This window comes from Cibotium barometz, chromosome 18 (assembly GCF_041138505.1).
Source record: "Cibotium barometz isolate CiBa-2024 chromosome 18, ASM4113850v1, whole genome shotgun sequence".
Lineage (NCBI taxonomy): Eukaryota > Viridiplantae > Streptophyta > Polypodiopsida > Cyatheales > Cibotiaceae > Cibotium > Cibotium barometz.
Window position 1 is genome coordinate 43973046 of NC_141063.1, and position 16352 is coordinate 43989397.

Consider the following 16352-nt stretch of genomic DNA (forward strand, 5'->3'; position numbering starts at 1 on the left):
TGCAGAAATTTCAGATAAGCCCCAAAATGTTGTGTAGAAAGGCTTTACTTTTTGCAAATTGCTGAAATTTTTGAAAAGGCCTAATTTTTTTTATTTTATTTTTTTTAAAACTACTTAGCTGATTTGTACCTGACAACTTATTTGTTGCAAGTGATCTGCTGACTGAATGCTGATTACTGATGGTGTGGCTCAGGCATGCAGAACCACTGATGACAAAGCTGTGTGACAGGCTGCAAGATTCTATCATTTACTTAGCCTGTGGCAGAAAGAAGACAATAGACGCTCGTGGTGAGTAACCAGTTCTGCAGGGCAAAACAAGGCAGCAACTTGGTAGAGTTGATGGGTGCTTCTACTGAACCAGACGCAGGCAACAGCAAGGCGGGGAAGAGCTATTGGAGTTGGCAGAACGCAACGCAAAATGGCACACTTCAGGCTTGGGCGGCAGAATCAACAACGACTGCCCAGTAACAAATGACGACACCCAGCTCTGATACCACTGTTAGGCCGAGATGGAGAACGAGTGAGAACACTCTTGGACACGCTTCATAAATAGTTAAACACCCACCCCCAAGCCTAAGGTCTGGGTTGCCACAGGTCAGCTCTATTACAGTAGGCCCTTGTAATTAACCCAGACACCCCATCCTCCCACCCCCCCCCCTTTTTCCCTCCTCAAGCCTAAGGTTGCCATGAGTCGGCTCTATTATAGTAGGCCCTTGTAATTCACCCGGACAAGTGAACACTCTTGGACACGCTTTGTAAATAGTAACACTTGTGAACGCTTCACTCAATGTACACCACCACTAGGGCCAGAAAGAGCTGACCCTCCCTCAATACTGATGTATATTATTGAAGTATTTTATTTTATACAAAGTTCCACAGGCATTCATGCCAAGTTTTCCATGCACAACTGAATAAAAACATGTTACCAAACAGGAATGTCAGGGTACATTATCAGAGTAGAGATTCCATCAAAGAAGACTGGTCACAGCAAATTCCTGACGTTCTTGTGGATGAGAGAGAGCATGTCACTAGTGTTCTGAGACCACGCGTGTCATTGGCGCTCCAGTACTAGCACATGGCCTTCTCTTCCAGCGGTGATGGGAAAATTGGTTCTCTGAAGAACTCGCACACAGGCAGCCCACAGGTACAAAGTAGGCACCATAGGCACCAAACAGGCATCGAAACCAGTGTGTAGCAATACCAAGGGGCTGGACAGCAGGTACACACCACCCAGGCAGGCTCCGTACAGCTATACAACTGCCATAGAGTGTACGGCCAGCAAAAGGACCCACGGGCAGCAGATGGAGAGTGGGTAGGGAGACGTTTTTGAGATGGTGAATATGATAGCAGGGTTAGAAGGCAGTGTCCAACAGCATGTTGCAGGAAATGCAGCACTTCAAACTGCACGATTATGCTTGCAGGAGAGTCGACGACTTGCTGTACGTGGTGAGTGAGAGAGAAGCATGCAACATTGAGGTGGGGTAACCACTTGGCATGCAACCCACACACTAACCCAAAGTGTGGGTGCCCAAGAGGGGCAGGCTGGGTGCCCACACCATTCTACACACACGAGAGGGGCGCCCTTTAGAAGTTGGGCCCCAGGCACATAATAAATTCGGTTTTAATGAAATGTGAACCCATAAAGTAAACCTTACATTAAAATAACACAAAGGTTTAGACAATACTTACCACATGCTCACATGCCACAAACCACGTCAGAAGACAAGGCACAAGCATCGTTCACAGGTGGGCATCCCCCGCCTGTGAACTGGACACACATAGCAGGCAATCACATGAAAACAATTCACGCAAAAACGGTTTGAAGCACGCAAACATGTGTGAACATGCAATTTTGCCATGGAAACACCTCCCTTTTAAGGAGCTAGCAACGCACAGGCATTTCCGAGCACAAATCTGGCTCTTTGGAAAGCATAGGCACGAACCCAATGAAACTCAAAACCCTGGAAAAATGGCCTACATAAAAAAAGTAGACGTCTGGTATAAGCCATCCTTATGTGCTTGACCTCAGGCAACAACGAGATTGTTGAAGTAAACTCCACGATCGAGTCGGATCAGCTGGGATACAAAAAGTAAGTTGAGGCCCAAGTTAGAAACAAGATAGACATTGTCCAAGGTTGCCTGGTTGGGGCCTATGTTTGTGTCAAATAAGATGGTGCCAATAGATTTGATGGGCATCAATGTGTTGTTGCCACATCGAACTTCACCCTTACTAGGACGCTGAAAGATGAAAATGTCGGTATTGCGTGCCATATGGTGTGTAGCTCCACTGTCAACTATCCAAGAGACCCGATGGCCACAGAGAAGAGTTGGATGGGCTTCGATGATGGGCATAGGTGGATCATCAAGTAACTGACAGATCTGAATGAGGGCAGAAGCTTCCACACGCTAACTGCCTCGTCTAGCCCATTGTTTCTTCTTCCTTTTGGGAGAGTGGCCAGAGTCAACCTCAAATGTGGCCTGAGCAACATTGGCTTGAGGGGCCAGGATGTGGTGTAAGTGATGACCAATCAGACATCCCTTCTGACGTGGCAAAGGATACTCACGAGGGGGTGGACCTTGTGCGACCTAACCAGTGGTTCGCCGCTGAGAAGATCTAGGCCAATGCATACCAATGCCTTGTTGTTGGTTCCCTGGTGGAGGAGCCTGCAGTGTAGGTGTTGGAGTATTACCCCCTCTCAACCACCAATGTGGGGCATTGCCACCACCTTGGTTGTTTTGGTGATTCGAGTTAGTGGTGTTGGGGTTGGTGCCTCTGTTTCCCTGGCTTTGATGCCACATTCATCATCAACAAGTCTAGACATTTGGCAATGAGTGTAGTATCTATTCTTTTTAGCAATATTCTACCAATAGGGAGTGGGTGTTGACGTAGAGTTTTTGGGATCACTGGTGTTGCCTTGTGGTTTGCCTTGATTAACTAGGTTGTTGTTCCCCTTCCCTTGCTACCCTTTGTGGGTAAGAGGTGGTATTGGAAACAAGGGTCCCCTCTTGGGTAGAGGAGGAAGAAGACTTCTTGGCATGCAAATGAGCGAAGCGCAAGAGCTGGCACTCACACTCATACATGTTAGGCATAGGTTCTAAACTAATGGTCTGTGTGACAAAAGTTAAGAAACTAGGTGACAACTTGTTCAGTAATGTGATGACCTGGTCTTCCTGAGACTTGGCGGAGCCAGTGGCAGCGTGCTCCGCATTAAGGTGTCCGTATTGAACAACCTTGACTTTCAAGTCATCCCCCTCTTTAATAGAGAATTTTTGGATTTGATGCTCGAGATCAATGCAATGCGTGCGATCACGTGCTGCATCTCTCTGAAAGGTGAGCCCATCTGTCAGAGACAGGGGAGCTGCTGGAGTTGTGAATGAAACTCTAGCAAAAGGCCTTGCATGAGCTCCACTATGGCAGTGGCATTCCTAGCTTCGCAATAGCGGATGACTTCAGGAGGTGCTAGTGAGGAGTGGGGTTTCGGTTCAAATCCCTTCACCAGGTTCCAAGAACCTTAACATGAAGGAAAGGAGGTGGTGGGGTCCAAGATGGCTAGTACCCATATCCAGAGTGTAGAGGGTTAGGTGGAACTCCAAAATAACCACTTATACCCGGCACAGGTGTAGGACCTGGCGAGGGTAGTCCATACGATGTGATATAAGACTGGGCACTCGGCGTAGGTGGAAAACCTAGCTGAGGCACAAATCCTTAAGTAGGCACATAAGCTGGTACTAGTGTAGTGCCTGTGATGGGTTGGTAAATTACCGAATGTTGGGTGGCAATACAGTGCCAATGGACAGTGTGCCTAGAGATCCCTGTGTTGGGTAAAACCCATACGTAGGTCCCTATGGTGGTGCGGCTGGTAATGGCTGCATGCCAACACCAACAGGAAGAAACATGGGTTGGGTGGGAGGGTTTTGTGCTTGTGGTTGTGCAGTATTCCAAAATACATTAGGAACAGGAATAAAAGGTGAACCAGAAGAGAAAACAGTGTTACCTCCTTGTACACCAGTAGTCTGGGAGCGTACTCTGCTCCTAGACCCTCCTCTATTCGGGTTCACATTACTCCAAGGATCGAGAGTAGTTGTTGGTACCATATGCTGAACTTGTGCTGCAAAAGAAGACACCCAGGTAGTATTACGAACATAAGCACTCAAAGGTACATACGAACCTGACACGATCTCCAACAACTAAGTTGATGACAATGGATCTCTGGATGACCATGGTGGTACCTGTCCTCCCTGAGAGAAAGAACCAACCCAAAGTCCAGGCTGTCGGCTAGCCAAGACAAAAATACCAAATAAAATGCCCTTTTGGGCTAGTTTTCACACCCCTACACTGTCTACAGGAGGATAGGAGTCCCATCTAACATGGTTTAGAGCATCATGGCCCTCTATGAGTCCATCACCAGACGAGAGAGAGCCCCAGAAGGTACATCGCAAAAAATTTCTAGCACTACTGGGGTGAAACACGGCTGCCCTCTATCACCACTCTTTTTTGGCCTCTATATTGATCAGATCTCGAGCTTCATTGACGGATTAGGCGGGGCTGACAGGACTTCTGTACTCAGCGGGACCTCTCTATTAACCTTGGTAAAACCAAGATAATGGTCTTCAATACATCCTGCCCCTTCACATCCAGATTGAGCGTCGCAAACAGAGAGGATCCTGTGGAGATTGTCTCTTCCTATGTCTACCTTGGTGTCACTTTCAGTGGCCCACGCTTCACCATGCTTCCCGCAGCACATGCCAGAGTGACGGGGATATGCAACCTTGAGCTTACTTGAGCGGGAGTGCTTCAAGGCACTTTTCCACGAGCCCAAGACAAAGGGTTGGCTTTTTGACACCTTCGTCACACCAGCCTTGATGTATGGAGCAGCCTTCTGGGGCCAGATTTATCAGATGAGGATTGGCAACGAGTTGAGAGGCCCCAAGTTATGATGTTCTCCAGTATGATCCACAGCAAACCATCAATCCCACACCAGATTATACAGGCAGAGTTTGCTGCAGCCCCGATGGTAGTTGATGCACTCTTCGAGACAGTCACATACCTCCATCGCATCAGTCACATGGATCCCCACAAGTACCCAAGGCTTGCCCTAGAGGCCGAAAGAATAGATAGGGTCAACGTACCACTTGGACCCTTTTGTACAAAAATGTAGGCAGCAAAAGAATCTCATGTGTCCAGATTTTGATGTGTTGTCCTCCTCATGAACCGTGTACTTGGCTCCAATATTCACCACGTGGAGTTGCCCTCCTCATGAACTGTGTACTTGGCTCCAATATTCACCTGCCTCTTTGTGTTGCTAAAGCAAGCCCCGGATTTGGAGCTGGCGATTGGAGGGTCAGGGTCAGGGGGGTCACTAGGATCGTGGGCGTCTAGCTCTATGGAGGAACTGTGTTCTCTTTCGGAGGACTCCGTGCTAGCCTACCACCGGTCTAGGGGGTGCTCATCTAAAAGATGCTATTTTTAGCCATGGTCATCTCCCGGTTGTGAGCACGGAAGGGGACATTTATGGATATGGACCATTTGCATGGGAACTAGGTATTCACCATGTGTGGGGTTGCCTCTTTCTATTGTTGAAGCAAGCACCTGGCGAGTGCAGGGTCTGGGTCACTAGAATTGCAAGCGTCTGGCTCTCTAGAGGAACTGTGCTCTCTTTCAGAGGACTGGGTCTAGGTTGCCTCTTTGTATTGTTGAAGCAAGCAACTGGCGAGTGTAGGGTCTGGGTCACTAGAATCGCAAGCGTCTGGCTCTCTAGAGGAATTGTGCTCTCTTTCGGAGGACTCCCTCGGTGCGTGGTGCCAACCTAACATGGGTCTAGGGATGCTCATGTGAAAGATGCTATTTTTAGCCATGGTCATCTCCCGATTGTGAGCTTGTAAAGGGACAGTATGGAGATGGACCATTTACATGGGAACAGGGGCTAGGAGATAGAGCTTTGCATTAGGTTTCATATGATGTATATATATAGCATGCTTAAGTTGTGAAAAGGAGCAAACATTAGGGCTTTTGTGTGGGGCATGTGAACACCCCTTACATGTGGCATAAATTGTTAAAGACGTTATTTATAGCCATGGCATCTCCCGGTTATGGAGATGGACCATTGAAAGGGGACCAAGTTATGGGTTTTTGCATAAGCATTGACATGATGTACATATATAGTTGCTGACAACAACCTCGTTCCTCTCTGGATCATATAACCTGTATTCCTTGGAAAGAGTTATATCCCACAAAGACAAGCTTTTGGGACTTTGAGTCAAGCTTCCCCCTCTACTTCTTTGGAATGCAAACATATACATCGCTCCCAAACACACGGAAATGGGAGACATCAGGTTTCCTGCCAAAATATGCCTCAAAGGGAGTCGTGTTCGGTACTGAAGTCGTCGGAGAACGATTGAGGATATGGACAGCCATAGCCATAGCCACAACCTCTCCCCAAAGCGGACGAGAAAGATCACGATGCTCCAGCACCGTCCTCGCCATCTCCACCACAGTCCTGTTCTTATGTTCAACTACTCCATTCTCTCACGGTGAACCTGTATTGGCCAACTCCCACTTGATGCCATGTTCCGCACAAAATCTCACAAAAGCATTGGAACGGACAACGTTTTCCTTATCTCTGACTCAGCAAAGGGGCTACAAAGACATCTTGATGCATTGCACGGGTTTTGTGACAAGAGAGACCTCACGGTCAATCTCGGCAAGACCAAGGTCATGATCTTTAATACCTCATACCACAGACGAGCTGGCATGTCTTTCCTACACACAGGTATCTTCAACGTTTCCGTGTGCGGCTGCCAGGACGAATAGATTTCTTTGCTGTAGGTGACCACGGAAGACAGTGCATACTCTGTAACGGGCAACGTTTTAATTCTGTGAGCATACAGAATTATAGCAAATGTACTGTCCAGACCAGTCTGTTCCATATGCGTACAGAATGCACGTATGAAAAAGCTGCCCACCATGCCATTATGCATGTCCAATAAGCATAGCCCATGCAGCTGATAGTGAGTGTCCAGTTCTTCTATTCCCACATCTTTGAAGTAAGGTTCTTATTCCAAATTTCCCAGGCATCCAATCAAAATTCTCCTGTAACCACTTTTATTCTGATTCTTGGATAAAGCAATCTTGGCCACATTTATTCATAATTGACCCCATTGAGGTTCCAAGGCTTTTTCTCACCTGCAATCACAGGCTCTGTTCTTTCTACATGTATCCCTTTTTACATGTCCTGTTCTCCTTCATATAGACACCCTACATGGCATGAGGGTGAGGCACATCCCAGCAAATAGTTTTTGCCATACTCATATTGGACCTAATCCATAAAAATGCTTTAAATCCATTTGATTCAAAAGAGAGCACACATGAACTCCTTGCCATCATCTAAAAGGAACACTTTGTTATCCTCAATGATTTTGGGCGAGTTGCCCCACCTTCTTAGGTAGGTTCATTGCTTGCAGCACGAAATCACCCAGAGGTTTCAAAAACACAGAGATGTGCAGAAACATTTTTTAGCAAATGCGACGGCATTGCGCTTAACTTAAACTTACGGATTGAACCGCAAAAGTGGCTTGTGAGAGAGCGATCGCACAACCACACACTGCTCGAGGTCTTCCATGGCAGGTCAAGCGGAAGCGCTCAGCAAGGAATGTGCTCTTAACTGGCTATTCAAACAGAAAATTGACATTGCCATCCATCTCTCTCTCTACTAACCTGGATAGCAGATGTTACTGGCAGCGTTCGAGCTGCAGCCGTGTGAACCAACAATTCACGGAAAACAGAAGGATCTACTACCGCCGATATGAATACTTCGTGATTAAAAAATATTTTTTATTCATGATTAGTTTTTATGGAGCCGTATCAGTTTAAGTTTCTCAATGATTTTATAACCATCGGTTGGTAAAGATAGGGTGGTAAGATGAATAAGGCACCAGCATTTTTTTTTCAATCAATTAGTTTTCTTTGGTTAGGCTGAAGTTTTGAGTAATAAACTTTTTGAGTTGTTAAGTTAGAAAACTTATAATTTGGTTGTATTTTCATCATGAATGCCAATTGTTGTAATTGCATGGAGAGGGTTGCTCATCGTGTAATGCACCTTTCTTTCTATTTCTGCTACGTTTGTACATGCCAATGATGGTGACCTCTTCATTGTTTTCACGTGATCCATTCATGGACCGCTTGAGGGTAGCTGATCTCATGTGCCTCTGGTCATGGTTGCCTATCTTCGCTATGCTCACAAATGAAGCACATAGTGCACATGGTAATACACAACTCTATTTCTATTTATTTTGTGGGTTATTTATATGCCTTTGCTGGTCTCATATGCCTTTGGTCATGGTTGCCTTTCTTCGCTATGCTCGCAATGAAGCACATAGAGCACATGGTAATACAACACAAGTCTATTTCTATTTATTTTGTGGGTTATTTATCTGCGTTTGTTGCATGTGTTCTTTGATATGTGTGCTTCTCCTTCTTTTTTGTGATGTGTTCTAAGAGGCGTGTGCTGGTTCAACATCACCAACCATCCCATGGAAGCTACTCCTTCATAACGGCTTCTCCATCCCTGCTGCATCGCTCTACTTGCTTCGAATTCAATTATTGAACGGTCCAAACCGTGTGGAAAGCACATTGATCATGACTATCCCAAGATCATTGCACTCCCAGAGGGTGATATCGAGCTTCAAAAACTGCACTCCATAAAAAAGAAAGCAAGGTCGTCAGGTTCGTTACATGCATTCATTTGTTTCTTCCAAAGTTCATTATGCTACTTACATGCATGCAAATCATGCTTTCTATGGTTTGTTGTCTCAGAAGGGGTGGGCAACAGGGATATGGACTTTTCTTTATATGCATGGAGTGCACCAAGAGTTTGTAATAGAAAAGGGAGGGACACTCCACCATCTGCACTTTCAAATGATCATACAACAAATGTCAACATCTTTAATTGATGTTGTGAAGCGTCTAACACCTTCTATGGCATGGGATATATGTAAATCTCAAGGGGGATTAGTCATGTGTAGAGTCTTTTTTTTGGCTCATAACATTTATGGATGTGATCACAAAAGGACAACGGCTCTATGTACTTTGTGGGTAGGCCCCGCCTCAAGAACAAGGTTTATCTTATTCTTGTGAATTTGTTCAAAAGGGCATACGTTTACATGGATAATTACATCAACAACAAGCTCGGGATCACATTGAGTACCACGTTCCTTCGCATGTTGAGAACAGGGAAGTACTATCCTATGACTTCATGAACCATCCCGAAAATTGGCAATGGCTTGGATAGAACAAGAGTAGCCGCGATTTGGAAGGTAGTGGAAATACTGGATGTAAGTGAATCGATGGTGGACATGGAGAGAATCTTTTTTATAGACACTAGTACTTGTGAAGACGAAAATGAAAATTTTTAGACAAGAGAATGATGATGGGCAACCAAGAAGCAAGAGTAGGCCCTAATTATGATTGTCTTCCTAAACTTGAACTCCAACAAGTTTGTCCCTCTTTGGGAATCTATAAGAACAATTAATTTCAAATAGGCAATTCCTTTGTTCCTTTATTGCCAGCTCGCACAACCATGGATGTGTGCTTCTTTTGACTTGATGTAAATGAAAGCTATACTCTATACATTCTGTTGGCTTTTACAAACTACATGTTGTTACACTCTTTGCTTCAATTGGGGTTTCTGTAAACTTAGCTGTAAACATGTTTTCTATGATTAATAAAGTGCACTTGTGTTTCCCTCTCTAAATTTTGCTTCCTTTTTCTTTTAGTCGACTTTAGTGTTAACATTTAATTTCTATTTTGGTAAGATTTGTGTTTTTGCATAGTCTTCATTGTAGACATGCTTTTTATGTTGGCAAGAATTGATTCTATAGTCTTCATTAGTCTTCTTTGTAAACATGCTTTTATGTTGGTAAGATATGTGTTTCTAAAGTCATCATGTAAACATGATTTTTATGAATCAATAAAGTAAGCTTCTATTTGTCTCTCAAAATTTTTATGAATCAATAAAGTAAGCTTCTATTTGTCTCTCAAAATTTTAACTCCTTGACTTTAGTGTAAACCTTTTTACTTAAAGTAGACTTTAGTGTAAAGTTTTAATTTTTATGTTGGTAAAGATCGTACCTTATAAAAAAACATTTATTTTGTGCGATTGCCCTAAAGACATTAATACACAAATCAATCGAAGTGAATACCATATATGAATTATGATGAAATCGTTTAATCTATTAAAAAGCAAGGAGTACTCTTGAGTTATGATTAAATAGTTTAATCTATTAAAAAGCAAGGAGTACTCTTAAAGGAGTCGTATAATTAAATGGTTTTATCAATTAAAAAGCAAGGAGTACTCTTAAAGGAGTCGTATAATTAAATGGTTTTATCAAATAAAAAGTAAGGAATATTCTTGAATGAGTCTTAGCTTTTTAAAAGCAATATAATTAAAAACACCAGAATCTTTTTTAAGAAGGTTCAGCAAATATAGAGAAGATTTTCCTATAACTCTCTCTCTCTCTCTCTCTCTCTTAACCCAATATGAGATTTTACTCCCCCTCTCTCTCTTAGGATCCATCTCTTATCTCTCTCTGTCTTCCGTTCCACATCTGAAACAAACAAGGTGATCAGGAAGGACATTGTGAGAACCTGGCATCCACCCCTCCAACCCCTAGGGACAAAGATGGCTTTCTACAGAGACCATCTTCTTCACGTGATAGAGGACGACTTCATCATACGCCCACCCTACATGGGTGCAGTGTGCGATTGGTCAGATCTGCACCTCATCCCACCAATTGAAAGTGGAGACAGCTAGATATGGGCCAAGAGCAGCTCTACACCAGAGGATAGGGCATGCCAACTTTGCCATACAGAGGCTCCAGAGGCTCATAATATATGCAAATGCCCAATATACATCAAGGGGAGGTTCCACCTCTTCCTAGAGGGATTTTGACCACTCTCTAGGATCATGGATTTTCACCACTCTCTAGGATCATGGATTTTCCAGACCAAAGATGCATGGGGCTCTTTCTTCTGGAGCTCTGCAAAAACACAAGGAATCCCTACTATGGTCCAGGTGCACTTGCCCAAGGACCATCACAAAGAGCTTTCACTGACTTCTCTAAGCTGGAGCCCCAAGTGCAAATCCACCCACCCCCCAACCTCCAGGCTGATGCAGGAGCCCGGCTAGAGAGGAGTGACATCAAAAAGAGCCACCTAGCTATGTAGAGCCCGATGCCCCCCGAGATAGTGGCCACCACCCACACTCTCGTCATCTCAAGAGGCTCAAAGCCATTATTTCCCCCCACCGCAGGAATTTCTCCCGCCCTGTCAGCCTCACTACATTGGGTACAATGTTACAGTGCCCTATGTGAGATATTCTTGGCTGATGTGAGAGCTTGAGGCTCTTTGTTTTTTTCGCGGATATTTTCTTTTAATTTTACTTTCAATACCATGATGATGTATTACATGGACATGATGTAACATTTTGGTCTCATAGGTTATTTTGGCCTTTTGTGAAGACATTAATACAACTCTCTCTCTCTCTTTCTCTCTCTCTCTCTCTCTCTCTCTCTCTCTCTCTCTCTCTCTCTCTCTCCATTTTATTCTCCTTCTCTCTGCACCAGCCTCCTCATCTATAACTAATTCAAAACCAGCCTTAACATCTATAACTAATTTAAAACCATTAAAAATAAATAAATTTTTTCTCTTTCCCTTCAAACTAGTTGGATTGAAATTAGAGCTTCCCTTAAGTAGCTAGGATATTCTTTAAGAAAAGGAATTACTTAATAATATGCTCGATTTTAAGTATTATTCTAGTATTTCAAAAACCCTACTTCCACTGTTTTTTCTAGTTGAAATTGAGAAATCCCGAATCATGTGTACCTAGCTTTTGAGTTGTTTTCCAAAAGTGAAGACCAACAATATTTGAGAATTGGCTTTATTTTACACGGTTCAAATAAATATTTATTTTAATGCTTAGTTGTCTAGGGATTGAATGCACTCATTTTGTTTAGCATGATTCATAAATTATTATGTAATGTACATACCACATCCATATAAATTGATACTATCAAGTCTAGATTCCTTTAAGCTAGTAATGTACCTGGGCTCCTTTTTGTTAGGTGTTTTAGCTTTTGTGGACGTAGAGTCAAAGGAAGTTGTTCACCACTCCATTGGTTAACATGGTTTCGCCCACCCAACCTACCATAAGGCACTTTGCCATCTTACCCATGTGAACAGGCACTTAACTTTTGTAAGACAACACTCGAATATATAAAGCAAATATGAAAAGTCTATGGACTTAGTGTATATAGTTGATTAAGACAAGTGATAGAGACTGGACCATTTTTTAGTTTGGCCAACCTAGTGTAAAAACTAGTCATTTATATATAAGTCATCTTTCACACTAAGCAATACACAATCATTCCTTTGCAATAGTTTTATTGTGAGCTCTCCTTTTTCCCTCTTCTTGCTTGCTTGTATGCTTTTGAATTCATGCTTTCTAGATTAAAGCATGCTTGAATAGGTTTGATTATAGGTTTCCCTCTTTGATTAGCTTCTTCTTCCCTAGTTTTTTTGTGAGAGAGAATCACTGTGAGCCAGATCTCTTCTTGCCTCCATCTAGGCATTGAGATCTCTCCCTTCATCCCTTTGGCAAGGAGCGTTCCGGTATGACAACAAAGTAAGGATGCGATGGATGAGCTAGCGCACCCATAATGGGAAGTTGCATTTGTGGCTCTGTTAAAATCCCATAGATCTCTCTAGCTAATCACTATGCATAAACACGCATAATCCAGGCATATACTCATCCACCTGACCACCCCCGAGCCCAAGGGTGCATACATGGAAATAATGAAGAACCACATACCTAACCTTGATGTCCCATACCACCAAGAGGTATGTCTTCAATCCAGCAACACGTAGGCTCTAGTGTGAAATGGCAAGAGAGTAGATACCATGCTCTACACAAGAGAACCTCCCTTGAGAGTGCCTCATGCTCCTATTTATAGGAGAGCTCTCAATGACTCTTGACCTTCCATTTCCATGTGTGACCCTTGGTTGCCTAACCCTAATCTTAACCCAAGGTTAGGCCTAACCCTTGTCCCACTAGAGCATGTTCCCATGCTCACATGCCTAGGGTGGGTTAGCCTCCTAGTATATGCACATAATATGATGTGCACATAACATACTTCCCCTCTCTCAAAACTCTTGCAATGAAAAGAAGAAAACCTGTACTGAACGTTCTTAACTGACTCCCAAGTCGAATCCTCGATTTCCCTGTCTTTCCATCCAATTTTAACCTCAAGGATTAAGTAATTACGAAGTTTCCTTTCCCTTAATTCAAGTATCTTTTCAGCTTTATGTGGAAAATAGGATAAATCCTCGACCTCAACGAGTTCTTGAGGAGTAACTGTGTTATCCTCGACCTCCCGGTCTCTCTTTCAGTCTACTGACATGAAAGACTGGATGAACTCTAACATGTGGAGATAGTTTTAGCTCATACGCAACCGTGCCAATCCGACGTATAACTCGGAATGGACCATAGTATCTAGGAGATAATTATCGAGGTGAGCGTCCCCTATCATCATAAAACCATGCTCTATCCTGAGCACTCCTGATAGAATCTTGATCTTGGGTCAGCATTTCTTGTATATCACGTAAGAAATCCCTTGATGCATCAAGCTTAATGTCCTTAAAACCAACATCAATAGGTGCCCTGAGTTGATACCCATACATAAGCATGAACGGACTATAACCAGTAGAGCCGTATGCTTAGAACTGTTATAGGTAAATTCCATCATTGGAAAATACTTTTCCCAACTCGATGGTTTTCCAAAGATATATGCATGAAGTATATCCTCTAAAATCTAATTCACAGACTCTGTTTGCCCATCACACTGCAAGTGATCAGAGGAACTCATACTCAAAGTAGTTTCTAATTTCTTCAAAACTTGTTGTGAACCATTTGAAATAAAGTAGGAAGACATAGCATTATAACGACAGGAACCAGGTATTCATCAGCAGCCCAATGTACCCACATCTGCACAGGGAATTATCGATGTCCTATGTTACCCATATCAACATAGGGAGTCATCGTCTCGATGAGAGTCACATATGCACATCCGTAAACCATGAGGTGAACTGTATAAATCACCTAAAGAACGGAACTAAAGAAGGAGTTGCGAACAAAGAAAGAATCCAAAATTCCTTAATCTGAACACAACAAGATAAACTTGTTGAAATCTAAAAAAAGAAATTTCAATAAGTGAAAATACCGACGAGATTACACCCATCAAAACATGCAGGCTATAGATAAAAGAAGTTTATCTAGAGAACGCCTACACTACAACTTTAAGTGAAGTCAGAAAATGCGATAGAGAATTGTGTTTGAATGTTGGGGTCAACATGCCAAGTGATGTAAGTAAGCCAACAATCCCGAGCCCAAATTATCCGATAAGATAATACATGTGAGGGATCGCTTGCATCCCATACCACCATGATACCACCTATACACATACCTTACCAATTTGGAACTCCCTAGTATGCCGTCTAGGAAATATGAACAAAATCTTGCATAAAAGGAATGCAATGGCCTTATCCCAAACTTTTACATACTAAAACTTGTCTCTATAAACCTGAGACCACATCAAGATATAACTCTTTCAGAGTACATAATTAGAAAACAGTTTGAAGTATTGGCGCCTTTCTAATGATAACTACCCAATAAATACAATAAAGCTAGGGTAGAAAAATAACAATTTACTTAGATACATAAACTAGGTATCTAAGTTGGAATATGTACAAGAGTATAAGGAACATACTCCAAAATTATGTGCAAAAATGAAGGCAAACACTACCTTCAAAGTACGTGATATTATCCTAAAGATCAAAAGATTCTCTTAAAACCATGGATAGAAGCATAGGAGTACCTCCAATCCATGAAAACCATAGTTGATCATAAAAATCAATGCATGTCATCTAATGGTCATTGATCATGCCAAAAGAATCAGTAAAATTGGTGGCCAACTCATCGATTCAGAGTAATCAATGCATGTCATCTAATGGTCATTGATCATGCCAAAAGAAACATTAAAATCAATGGCCAACTCATCGATCCGGAGTATATGAACGTGGTGTCGTTCAAGCACAACTCCAAAGTAAGCAAGTGAAACGCGTGTGTAACACTCATTAAAAACCCCTAGATGCAAGTGATCTAGGTAGAAGCTGATGAGTCCATATTAAGAAATTAAGCATAGACCCACACTTAAACAAGTGCAAAATAAACTATCATGGACAAGTGTCAAAGGCAAGACACACTTAGAACACAGATTCCAGCCCCCATCATCGAAGAAAGCAAGGAACAAGTTTAATAAGAAAGAAGTTCATGTGAGATAAACTCGAAAAAAAATCATGGAAAAAGAAACTCACATGACCAATGGAATCAAACAAATGTTTAACCATAACACCATCCCATTCACCAACTATGAATGCGTGTGCCAAAATAAAATCTGTGTACAAAGACACACATATGTGGCACAAAAACAATTTAACTTTGCTACCAAGGAGCCTTAAAACCACTCGCCAACACAATGCTTGAGAAATCAAATAATAAATCCTTTCCGATAATAAATAATGCCACCATAAACAAAGTCCTTATTATGCATTGAAATGCATAATAAACTTCAAAACTGCACACATGGAGAGACTCACACTAATGTGACTAGAAAAAATGGACACAAGGTGGAACACCCACCTCTGCAGCAAGGTCTTGCCACAAAGATGGTTAATAATGTGCATCTATGCCATCAAAATATTTCAACATGCCCACCTTTCAAGAAGACAAGAATAATCTTAACTTCATGTGCAAATACATCTCTACATGCAAAACATATAGTGGATACTTAATCACCATTGCTTGGTAGAATGACGCATTAGTATATCCTATGTTCATCTATTAGTAGGGCAAAACCCTTGTTTTTAGTGATGTACATGAAAATGAAGCCCAAGAGGCTTAGATTTCATTACTTTGATCCAAGAATTAGCTTAGCACTTGTGATTAGGAGTGGAATCCACTCTGAAAACATGAGCATTAAGTTCCATTAGGTTGAATTAGACTGAAATTGTTATTTTTTATTCATGTATTTCAATTTTTCATAATTTGTTTATGCATTGTTGGAATTGGTAGATTAGAAGCATGCTAAACTATTTAAAAAACACTTAATTAGTTTCCCCATAGCTATTACCTAGGATAAAGATCATTAATCACATCTCATCAAGTCCAAAAAATAAAAAAAACCACCATAAACCAAGCCAAAACTAGCTCTCGGCGGATGGTGGTAGGGGATGTGAGTCTAGA

The 16352-nt window shown here is 42.3% G+C and overlaps 1 protein-coding gene across 2 annotated transcripts in view; it reads right to left on the reverse strand.

Moving 5' to 3' along the window:
• ATRX (P-loop containing nucleoside triphosphate hydrolases superfamily protein) overlaps positions 1-7900 on the reverse strand; it is a 134777-nt gene extending 126877 nt beyond the window's left edge. The window contains exon 1 of one of the 2 annotated variants that reach the window (XM_086812638.1): positions 7715-7900. The gene's annotated coding sequence lies outside the window, so the exon portion shown is untranslated. The remainder of the gene's footprint in view (positions 1-7714) is intronic. The other variant, XM_086812637.1, reaches the window with a different exon arrangement.
• Between the last annotated feature and the right edge of the window lie 8452 nt (positions 7901-16352).